Source organism: Peromyscus leucopus, chromosome 15 (genome assembly GCF_004664715.2).
Source record: "Peromyscus leucopus breed LL Stock chromosome 15, UCI_PerLeu_2.1, whole genome shotgun sequence".
NCBI lineage: Eukaryota > Metazoa > Chordata > Mammalia > Rodentia > Cricetidae > Peromyscus > Peromyscus leucopus.
Genome location: NC_051076.1, coordinates 77,308,025 through 77,319,337, shown reverse-complemented (window position 1 = coordinate 77,319,337; position 11,313 = coordinate 77,308,025).

The window sequence follows — 11,313 nt, the reverse complement described above, 5'->3', positions numbered from 1 at the left end:
GTTTCAGCACAGAATTCTACCAGATTTTCAAAGAAAGAGGTAATACCAATACTCTTCAAATTGTTGCACACCATAGAAACAGAAGGAACATTACCAAATTCTTTTTATGAGGCTACAGTTACCCTCATACCCAAATCACACAAAGATGCAACAAAGAAACAGAAGTACAGACCAATCTCCCTCATGAACACTGATGCAAAAATACTCAATAAAATACTGGCTAACCAAATCCAGGAACACATCAAAAAAATTATCCACCATGACCCACTAGGCTTCATCCCAGGGATGCAAGGATGGTTCAACATATGAAAATCTGTCAATGTAATACACCATATAAACAAACTGAAGGAAAAAAACACATTATCATCTCTTTGGATGTTGAAAAAAACCTATGACAAAATCCAACACCTCTTCATGATAAAGGTTCTAGAGAGATTAGGAATACCAGGAACATACCTAAACATAATAAAGTTTATTTGCAGCAGGCCAACAGCCAACATCAAATTAAATGGAGAGAAACTCTAAACGATTCCACTAAAATCAGGAAAAAGACAAGGCTTTCCACTCTCCCCATACTTATTCAATATAGTACTTGAAGTTCTAGCTAGAGCAGTAGGACAACATAAGTGATCAAGGGGATACAAATTAGAAAGGAAGAAGTCAAACTTTCATTATTTGTAGACAATATGATAGTATACATAAGCAACCCCCAAAATTCGACCAGGGAATTCCTACAGCTGATAAACTCCTTCAGTAAGGTGGCAGGATACAAGATTAACTATAAAAAATCAGTAGCCCTCCTATATACAAATGAAAAGGGGCTGAGAAAGAAATCAGAGAAATATCACGCTTTACAATAGCCACAAATAATATAAAATACCTTGGGATAACTCTAACTAAGCAAGTGAAAAACTTGTATGATAAGAACTTTAAGTCACTGAAGAAAGAAATTGAAGAAGATATCAGAAAATGGAAAGATCTCACATGCTCATGGATAGTTAGAATCAACATAGTAAAAATGGCAATCTTACCAAAAGCAATCTACAGATTCAATGCAATCCCCATCAAAATCCCAACACAATTCTTCACAGATTTGGAAAGAACAATACTTAACTTTATATGGAAAAACAAAAAACCTAGGATAGCTAAAGAAATCCTGTATAAAGCAACCCCTGGAAGCATCATGATCCCTGACCTCAAACTCTACTATAGAGCTATTGTAATAAAAACAGCTTGGTACTGACATGAAAACTGACATGTGGACCAATGGAATTGAATTGAAGACACTGACATTAATTCACACACCTATGAACATATGATTTTTGACAAAGAAGCCAAAACTACATGGAAAAAAGAAAGCATCTTCAACAAATGGTGCTAGCATAACTGGTTGTCAACATGCAGAAGATTGCAAATAGATCCATATCTGCCACCATGCACAAAACTCAAGTCCAAGTGGATCAAAAACCTCAACATAAATCCAGTTACACTGAACTTGATAGAAGAGAAAGTATGAAGTAGTCTGGAATGAATTGGCACAGGAGACCACTTCCTAAATATAACACCAATAGCACAGACACTGAGAGCGACAATTAATAAGTGGGACCTCCTGAAACTGAGAAGTTTTTGTAGAGCAAACGACACGGTCAATAAGACCAAATGACAGCCTATAGAATGGAAAAAGATCTTCACCAACCCCACATCTGACAGAGGGCTAATCTCCAAAAGATATAAAGAACTCAAAAAGCTATACATCAAAATACTGAACAATCCAATTAAAAAATATGCTACAGAGCTAAACAGAGAATTCTCAGCAGAAGAATCTCAACTGGCTGAGAGGCATTTAAGGAATTGTTCAACATCCTTATCCATCAGGGAAATGAAAATCAAAACAACTCTGAGATACTATCTTACACCTGTCAGAATGGCTAAGATCAAAAGCACTGAAGAAAGCTTATGTTGGAGTGGATGTGGAGCAAGGGGAACACTCCTCCACTGTTTGTGGGAATGCAAACTTGTACAACCATTCTGGAAATCAGTATGGTGGTTTCTCAGAAAATTGGGAATAAGTCTTCCTTAAGACCCACTTATACCACTCTTAGGCATATACCCAAGGAATGCTCAATCTTACCACAAGGAAACATGCTTAACTATGTTCATATCAGCATTATTTATAATAGTGAGAACCTAAAAACAACCTAGATGCCCCTCAACTGAAGAATGGAAAAAGAAAATATGGCACATATACACAATGGAGCACTACTCAGCAGTAAAAAACAATGATATCATTAAATTTGTAGGCACATGGATGGAACTAGAAAATATCATCTTGAGTGAGGTAACCCAGACTCAGAAGGACAAACATAGTATGTACTAACTCATTAGTGGATACTAAATGTGAGGGAAGGGATGGCCAGACTGCAACCCACAACTCCAGAGAGGCTAGCTAACAGGGAAAGGCCCTAGGAGGTACACATGGATAACCCTGTGAAGGAGAAGTGGATGAGATCTACATGAATGGACTGGATGTGGGGGTGTGGCAGAGGGCAAGGAGTAGGAGATAAGAACATAGGGAGATGGGAGGGTCAAGCTGGAACAGGGACAGAGTGGGAGGGCAGGGAGGAAGATACCATGATAGATGAGGACATCATGAGAATAGGAAGAGGCAGGGTGCTGGGGAGGCTCTCAGGAATCTGTACGGTTGACCCCACCTTGGTCTGCTGGCAGTGGTCCAGAGGGTGCCTGGACCAGTCTACTCTAGTGACCAGTCTAGCAAATAATTTAGCTGTCATCATAAAGCCTCTGTCTAGTGACTGATGGAGGCAGATACAGAAATCCACTGCCAGGCACTGGGCTGAGCTCTGGGAATCCAACTGATGAGAGAAAGAAGAGATACTGCAGGTGAGGGACATCAAGATCATGATGGTAGGACATTCAGAGATGACTGGCCACACTAGTGGAAGCCCATCAACTGTGGACTGGTGGCTGTGGAGCGCCCATGGGACTGGACAAGGCCCTCTGGATATGGAAGATAGTTGTTTGGCTTGAACTTTCGGGGGGCACCCAGACAAGGGGGTCAGGATCTGTCCCTGGTCTATGGGCAGGCTTCTGGAACCTGCTACCTGGGGTGTGACACCTTGCACAGCCTTGGTGCAGTGGGAAGGGGTTTGGACCTGCCTAGGCTCAGTGTGCTGGGTTCTGCTGACTCCCCATGGGAGACCTCAATTTGGGGATGTGGGGATGTGGGGTGGCTTATGAAAGAGGGCGGGGGGGAGGAGGGGAATCTCTGGATAGTATGTGGAGTGAGTAGAAAATTTCTTAATAAAGAAAAATGAAAGAAAAAAAAGAAAGATACATAAGGTTTGACCAGCCATGACCCCCTGAAAGGTCTCTGATGACTCCATGGCCCAGATGATTCAATATCCAAAACAGTTTCAAGGCAACTGGCTCAGACAATATACCCTCATGGACTACTATATAATCCTAAAATTTTCTTTATGTCCCCATAAGAATACAGCGCCCTCATTCAGCAGAATATAATATGAGAAACTATGCCCAAATTCCCAAATATACCAAGCTGGCTTTGAAGATGAAATTGGCTCACTACTTCTCTAAACCCAAGCATATTGCTAAAACAAAAGGCTGAGAGAGGGAGATGCTGCCAGCCACCACGAGGAAAAACATGATGTAAGATTCCGGTAAGCCACATGGCAAGATATAGAGTTATAAAAAAGGGTTATTTACGATATAAAAACAGATAGCAACAGCCTGCCATGGCCATACAGTATAAGTAATATAAGTCTCTGTGTGTTTTCTTGAGAAATGCAAGTGAAAGAGATTTGTCCTAACCGTGGGCCAGGCAGGACCAAAAAAAAACTTCAGATACAAAAATAACCCAGGAAAGAAAGGTTGAATGGAGCTAGTATGGAAAAAATAATAATAAGCATCATTTATTTTATTATTTCAATTTTCTTTTATTGCTCTCATTTTTTATTGGCCTTTTTAACAAATATTCCTAGAAAAAAATCTAATTAGTGATTTTGATAGAGAATGGCTATATTTCTCAAATTGTTTATTCTTAGTTGTTTGATTTGGTGGAAAGGAGTGAGACTACATTCCTGACTCACTATATAATGGGGTATGTGAGGAATCCCATCGAACAGAAGTGTAGAGATGAAAAATAGATGTGCCTCAACTTATTCTCTCTACACTGCATTGACACAGAAAAGTATGGAGTCTTAAATGGTAAGATCAGAGAAAGCCTGAAGAGATATCTCAGGGATGAAGAGTATTGATACCCACTCGGTCATGAGGAATAGAGCTTAGATCCCAGCATCCACACAGCCAACTCAAAAATGTCTGCAAATCAAGCTTGAAGGGGTCTTACATGCTCTTCTTGCCCCTAAAAGCATTGTAGAGACAAAGTAAGAGCCTAAGAATTAGATTCCCTGGTAGGCAAACAGATAAAAAGCCAAGCACTACCACCACTACCCCTAAAAAAAGCTTACAAGGTCTTTAAACTGCCAAGCTTTTGTCTCAGGTCAAAAGGATGATGAAGGAGCTGGATGTCTTGAAAGTTTACCACCTTTGTTGCCTAGCTCCTATCTGTCTTTCTACCAGGAAATCTAACTCCTAGTCTCTTGGGTCATTGAGCATTATGACCAGACATTATCTTAAAATAACACAACATCGCGTGCCTCTCCACACTCTGTCTCAACTCATCCTTTCTTTTTGGCATTGTCTGTACATGGTTTTCATTACTTAATCATTATTTTGATTTCCAACACCAAAGTCAATTTTATTCCATCTTACCATCTAATTGTATTTTCCAAAAGGAAAAAAAGAACTTTATTTTTTAAGTTACAGAGTTTGAGTCTGTGTTATATGACACATTGACATAAAATTAGTATTTAGAGCTCTTGACAACTAATGCATTGTGAAGTTCTCACCATTCTAGTTCAGTGAATCTATTTTATCTTATTTTCTTCCTAACTGAATATCATACAACCTACATGACAACCTGTGTGTGTGTGTGTGTGTGTGTGTGTGTGTATGATGCATAAGCCTGTGCTTGTGTAAATGTGCATGCTGATGAGCAATTGTGGAGACCAGAGGAAAAATTGGGGTGTCCTGTGCTCACTTTCCACCTTATTCTCCTGAGGTAGGAACCTGAACATAGGCTGTCAGCCAGCAATCTCCAGTGAGCCTCTTGTGTCTTCTCCCCTCTAGGCTGAAATTAGAAGCACAGGTACATAGATGGCTATGCCAGATATTTTTATTTAGATAATGGGTATTTGAAATCAGTTCCTCATGCTTATGCAGAATTTTTTCTGCTAAGCCTTCTCCAGACCCTTTAATAACACTAATGGTTGTCTTTGCTAATATAGGCAAATTCTTAGACCATTTTCTTTCTCTGTAGATTTCAATTTATTATCAAAGCTGAAAATAAACATAAAATGATTTGTATAGAAATACAGATAAACAAAATCTAGAAATTTTGTTGACTTACAGACCCAATGCTTTTGTTAAATTATGCATCTCTGCTTGAGTATCAATTGAGTATGTTGATTGTAGTCTGTTCCAAACTTAATATTTCCACCTATACCCAAATGCTCATCACTCTTCATAAATGAAAATAAGTTCCAATTCTCTGAAAAAAATAAATGATCCTAAGAACCACAGAATAAAAGTCTAAATGCCAGTGAACTAAATTCCTTTCTAGAAGTGATAGAATCACAATTTCCTATTGTATTGTTGACTTTGACATAAAAATTTTGTAAGTTTAGATCTGCCATGATCCTAGGTCCATGAACTCTTTGTTGAACTTCAAAGCAGAGTTTTTTTGAAGAATGCATGAGGCTGGGGACTTAGTTCAGTCTGTAAAGTGCTTGACACAGAAGCAAGATAAACTAAATTTTTTGTCCTAAATGCACGTAGAAAAAAAGTTGGGTTTAATAATAGTGGTAATCCCAGTACTAGGGAGAGAAGTAGATCCCTGTGACTTATAGATCAATGAGAATAGCTTAGTGGGTTAATTTCAGACCATAGAGAGACTTTATATTACCATATTAATTTTCTATTGTGGTAAGATACCATGACTAACACACTTATACAAGAAAGTGTTTGTTTGCACTCATAGATTCAGAGAGTTGAGTTAGAGTCTGTGATGGCAGAACAACTACACAGTGTCAGAAATGACTGAGGTCTCAACTCAAAATGGCAAGCACAAGGCAGAAAGCATCATGGGAATGGCATAAGTCTTTTGAAACCTCAAAACTTCCTGGCCCCCAGAAACACATCTCCAACAAGGCCATACCTCCTAATACTTCCCAAATAGACCTACCAACTGGGTTCAAATATGTGAGCCTATAAGGATCATTCATACTTAAACTACCATGCTCACCAACTCTGTCTTTTTGTATCAGGCCTAGAAGATAAAAGATTGGTCACAGGTTCTGTGAGGCTGAGTAAACAACATCCATATAGTCATATTTTCCAGAAACCTTTACTTTCTCTGTCTGTCTCTTGGTAGCATCCCTAGAAATCTAGAGCTATACATTGTTCCATGCTTTTAAACATAGCACTCAGAGACATAGAGAGATAGCCTCTGTGAGTTTAATGCCAATCTGGTCTATATAGCAAGTTCTAGGACAAGCAGGGATACATAGAGCGACCTATCTTAAAAAAAAGTCTCCAGCCTTGAAAACATGTAAGAAGACATGAATTTAAAAGAAAACAAGGATAGTTATGTTGTAGCCATTGAAGATAATAGAAAAGGGAAAGGAGAAATAATGTAATAATATGTTCTCAAAAAAGAAAAGAAAAAAAATCCCTAGATACCTGTGCCCTGCTTTAGAAATCCACTTGTCTCATCATTACTTCACCCACTTATTCTTTATCTAAACAGCATGAACAAACCATGCTTTGGGTTCTTGGTTATTTCTTTAGACTTTACTATCTTCTTCAGCACATCATGTATATGTACAATCACAAAGCTAACACTATTCTTGTAAAGTAAATTAATCATAGCTATGGCTTAATGAATCAGAATAAATGAATCTAAACATGCTTTGAAGGCTGAAAGCCATACATTAACAATTAATACCAACTAATTAGTGTGAAAACATGCCACACATATTCCATACTTCCACATTGTGTGTGTGTGTGTGTGTGTGTATGTATGTTTTTATATACATAGGTATATGATAAAGGAAAAAATCATAGTCACTGAGGCAAACTGGTTGTGGTAGCATAAGCTTATTGACAAATGCTGAAAAAGGTAAAGAAGAGCCTCAAGTTCAAACCTAACTTGGATTATACAGCAAGTTCTAGGTCATTTTCAGATACACAGGGCTATCCAATATCAACATGAAAGGAGAATGGGAAGTGGGGAAGGAAGAAGGCTTGGGAGGGATTAAGGAGATGAAGAGAGAATGGGGCTGGTATGGTGAGATCAATATGGTCAAAATGCATGATAGACTTGGAAGAATAAAATATTAATTAAGAGAAAATAAAGTAAAATAATATACAAATATGGAGATTAGTGTCAGCATTTGGGATAGGGTGCACAATGGTGATTTTGTTTTTTAAGAGAGTGATGATATGTTTGCCTCACTTTTACTTTTCTGACTTATAGTTATAAAGCAAAGTCTTTGTGTTTCTAATCTAATTTCAAAAGTTCATAATTATTAAAAAATAAAATAATTGTCTTTGTCTTGGCTTCATGTGGTGGTTTGAATAAAAATGGCCTCCATAGGATCATGTATTTGAATGCTTAGGAAGTGGTAGTATTTGAAAGGTTTAGAAACTATGGTAGGTATGGCCTTGTTGGAGGAAATGTGTCACTGAGGGTGGGCTTTGAGGTTTCAAAATCTCAAGCCAGGCCTATTCTGTCTCTATCTAAATGCTGCCTATAGATCTGGTTGCATAATTCTCAGCTGCCATGTCTGATTCCATCATGCTCCCTGCCATGAAGATAATGGACTAACCCTCTGAAACTGTAAGCAAGAGGCAATCAAATGCTTTCTTGTATAAAATTTTCTGTTGTCATGCTGTATTTCCACAGCAATAGAACCCTTACTAGGATACTTCCCAAGTTAATTCTACTGATGAAGCCCACATTCAAACTTACATTTTCACCCCTGGTAATCATGTTAAGGAGTAGAGTTTAGAAGATTCCCAGACATGGCTGTGATTTCTCCAGAAAGAAAAAGATGCAATGCGCTTTGGAGGCTGAAGTCTTTCTTTTAGAGTTTGAAGACCCAGTTACTCTCTGTGGGGCCTTGTGTGAGCCTCTGACTGCTCTGGTTTTGCAGAGTGAATGTCTCAGTGCTTCACACTGATCTGATGCCTCTGTTAGTTAGTTCACTAGACAGGATTTATAGTTATTTCAACTAAATCTTTATCTGGTCTATGTTAATCAAGTTATAGCATAAGAAGAATTCAACTATCCTGTGGAAGCAGAGGAGACCCAGCAGTGCTTGGTTCCTAAGGATGCACAAATATTCTCGTTCAGTATTTGTCTTCCTTATTCCTCCAATTTTCTGGATTTATGTTTTATGTTAAGAACATGGTCACTATGGAAGAACGTGCTACTTTCATTGTTACTTGTTTTATCATGTCTGCATCTCCTTTTCAATAGATGGTGAAGTAGCTATTGGTTCCAGGAAGGTGTGGCTTACTTTGAGAGATATTATCTTCTCTGTTTTATGGTATGTCTTTCTGTATATAGATTTATCTTCTTAAAAACCTTCTAAACATTGCAAATTTAATACTTGACAACCTGTAAATACATTGAGCATCAATGATTCTCGCCTATGCCTCTCACCCTGGGGAGTTAATTTATTATCTGTTTTTTCCTTTCCTCTCACAATTCAATCCAGATCATTGAAATTACCACATAAGTTACTTTCCTCTCCTGCCTCACTTCCAAAGGATAACACCTATCTATTCACAGATAAACCACCTGCATGATCTATATAATCCACTCAGATCAAGCAACTGTAACAATTAAAGCAGGAAAAAATACTGTTTCTAAATGCAGTAGGTTTACACATGCTACTCTTGCAAGGTTGAACTTCCTCTACTTTTCTCTGGACTCAGTGTCTCTCTGATAACTTACATCCCTCCAGCAAACCTACCCCCTTGTCACTTCACACAGAAAATTTTTATCCCTAAAGCATTCAGTGTAGTTTACATGTTCAAACGACATTTCCTTTCTCAGTTCCACATTGAATATGTTATATGCTTATGAATTTTCTGATTGTTAACAGGGTGAAGGGAGACAAAAGGCATCATGTTTACGGCATTCTTTTGTTGTTCTTGTTGGTTCACATATTTATTAGCTTTCAATATCTAATGAAGGATAATAGAAAAAAAAACAATTGGAAAAAACCAGTTGGAATAATCATACCACAAGTCTTAACACATATATTTAGAATTGTTATAGAAAGATTGATATGCATTAATATACTTAGATACATTTTATGATTTATTGTCTTTCACTTATTACTTATTTTATTTTATGTGCATGAGTTTTTTTTTGCTTGTATTGTATGTACACTACATGCATGTCCAACACAGAATTCAGAAGAGAGTGTTGGAGTGCCTGGAACTGGAGTTATGGATGGTTGTATCCTACCATGTGGGTGCTGGGAACTACACCTAGGTCAACTAGTGTTCTTAAGTGTTAAGCCTTGTCTTCAGACCCAAACTTTTACATTTAACTTAAACAGAATGGGTTGGGTTGAAACTTTTGAAATGTGATATAGTGAGTTCAATTTATTTACTTAGATAATTCACAGATCTGCATCTACATCAAAACAGAGCACTAGGTAAGAAATGACTGTCACTTGAGGAAGTAAACATGAATGGTGTTTTCTGCTTTTATTATATTTTAGAAAATCTATAACAGATTTTTTTTTGTAATAGGAAGAGTAGCCCATTGTTTATGTGTATATATGCATGTGTGTTTTCCTGTTGGAAGTGTACATATGAAAGTGTTTGCATATGTGAGTCTCTTCTGTGTGGAAACTGCAGGACAGCCTCAAGTGTCATTATTTAGAAATGCTGTTTAGCTTATTTTGACACAATGTCTCTCATGATCTTGGAGTTTACCCAATAGGCTAGGTTGTCTGGTCAATGGGATCCAAGGACCTGCCTCGGTAATTACCAGCATGTGGTACTTTTCCAAGCTTTTAACATAAGTTCTGGAGATCAAACTCAAGTCTTTACAATTTCAAGACAAGTACTGTACCAACTGAGATATGTCCCCAGGCCCATCTCAAAAGCAAACTCATAATCATATGTTTGCATATGTTTATAATACAATGTGCATTTGAATCAGCAGCAGCAGTAATTCTACAAAGAATTATACTTGATTCTTAACTTATTTCTAACTTTACTAAGACATGTCTCAGAAAGGTCCTTAAACTGACCAGGTACATAATCACCTATCCCTTACAAAGTTATAAAAGCAATGAAAAACAGCTGATGAAACAGAGACCATCTGAGTTGCCTCAGGACAGTTTTTAACTTGTCAGGTTACCTAAAAGTAATGCAACAAGCTTCCAGGTTTCCCCTTTCATGAGCTGTCACTCATGCTGAGGTGGGCTTTGAGTGATACAGCTACATTTGACTCATTCCTGCTACTACAGGTAACCCTCACCCACACTTCTATCAGCTACCGCCCCCAATAAACTTACTTGTTTATAGATTTAGACATGTGTGGAATTATACTTTAGTCTGTCCTCAATCTCAGGAAATGTGTCATATATCAGTATTCTTTTCCTTACCATGCCCATTCTCAGAGTGTCTGACTATAGTCAAGTCCCAGTGATAGACTATAACCCAATTCAACTTCAGAAAATCAGACAACTCTTATCTTACTTTGCAAAGACTCACTATATGTGCATTCTGGCTAAAGTGTATCCACCTGAATATCAATATAAAACAGTTTGAATCTGCTAGTGTGTAGCATTCATGGAAAGCATTCATAAAATCTTGAAAACTGGAGACTCTCAAAAACTAGTCCTTATATTTGACAAGAGCAATGCTGTATTTGCTGTGAAAAATAGACATAATTAACTTAATGTAAGAAAGAACATCTGTGATTGTCATTATCAACTTGATAGATTAAGAATTACCTACTGCTTCCAGAGTAGTTTATCAGTCATGAGAAGAACTACTGTGAAAAAGAGTGGTATCAACTTGTGAGCTGAGGTTCTAGAATAGATAAAAAGGCCAAAGGGAAAAAGCTATCTAGGCATCAGCACTCATTTCTCTCTGCTTTTGACTATATGCAATTGATCAGTT